Here is a 1,354-nt window from a genome sequence, read left to right on the forward strand (position 1 = left end):
TGATAACCAAAAGCAGATAAGGATGCCACAAGAAAATTAAAACACAGTATTCCTGGTGAATATAGACACAAAAATCCTTAACAAAATATTTGCAACCTGAAAGCAACAATACATATAAGATCATTTAGCATGATTAAGTGGGATTTACTTCAGGGATACAAGGACAGTTCAGTATCCATAATCAGTGAATGTGCTATGTTAACAAAATTAAGGGTAAGTATGCTTATCTCAATAGATGCAGAGCAAGCACTTGACAAAAGTTAGCATCCATTTATATTAGAAACTGAGAAAAAGTGGATACAGAGGCTAAGTACCTTGGCTTAGTAAAAGCCATGTCTAATAAGTCCACGGCTAATAATCACATTCAACAGTAAAATGCTGGAAGCTTTTTATGCAAAACCAGGAAAAAAACAACAAGGGTGCCCAGTCTTGACCTGTTTTACTTAACATAATATTACTGTAAGTCCTTGTTAGTACAAATAGACATTCAAAAGAGAAGGTCTCCAAAATGGAAAGGAAGAAGTAGGGCTGTCACTGTTTATAGATGACATATATGTTAACCTTAAAAGCCACCAGCAAACAGAACTACAGGACACAAAGTGAGTATACAAAAACCTTTGCATTACTATGCACTAATGGTGAGCAATTGGAAAGAAAAATTAGGGAAATAATCCCATTTATAATTACATCAAAAGGATAAATTACCTCAGATTAATTTAACAAAAGATTTGAAAAACCTGTGCACTGAAAACTACTAAAAGACATTTGTGAAAAAAATTGAAGACGAATGGAAAGATTGCGCATGCCTTTGGATTCGGATTAATTCAACAATCTTGAATTAATATTGTTAAAATGCCTGTGCTTTCCAATAGTTCACCATTAGTGTATAGTAATGCAGACAATCCACAGAGTCAGTGCAATCTCAGTCAGAATTCACTATACATTGTCCACAGAAATAAAACAACCCCATTTTTATATGGAACACAAAAGACCCCAACCAACCAAAGTAAGCATGAGAAAGAAGAAAGCTGAAAGTACTATGGTCCCTTTTTGCAAAGCTGTAATAATGAAAACAGCATGTTAGCATAAAGAAAACAGAGAACAATGGAATGGAATAGAGCCCAGAAATAAACCTATGCATATATGTGTCGATTTGTGCACAGGAGCAAGACAGTACAATGGGGAAAAATAGTTTCTTCAATAAATGATCCTGTGAAAACTGGACCAGTCACATGCAATACTGAAACTGTCTTTATACAAAAAAAAATCAACTTGATAAAAAATTTGAATTTTAAGACCTAAAAACATAAAACTCCTAAAAGAAATCATAGGCCATAAGCTCTTGGACATTGAT

At 33.8% G+C, this 1,354-nt stretch overlaps 1 protein-coding gene across 1 annotated transcript in view; it reads left to right on the top strand.

The window, feature by feature from the left end:
• GTF2A1 (general transcription factor IIA, 1, 19/37kDa) overlaps nt 1-1,354 on the top strand; it is a 35,350-nt gene that overhangs the window by 28,219 nt on the left and 5,777 nt on the right. The gene's annotated exons all lie outside the window — the stretch shown is intronic.

The sequence above is a fragment of the Condylura cristata genome, unplaced genomic scaffold (genome assembly GCF_000260355.1).
Source record: "Condylura cristata isolate star-nosed mole 26May11 unplaced genomic scaffold, ConCri1.0 scaffold00013, whole genome shotgun sequence".
Lineage (NCBI taxonomy): Eukaryota > Metazoa > Chordata > Mammalia > Eulipotyphla > Talpidae > Condylura > Condylura cristata.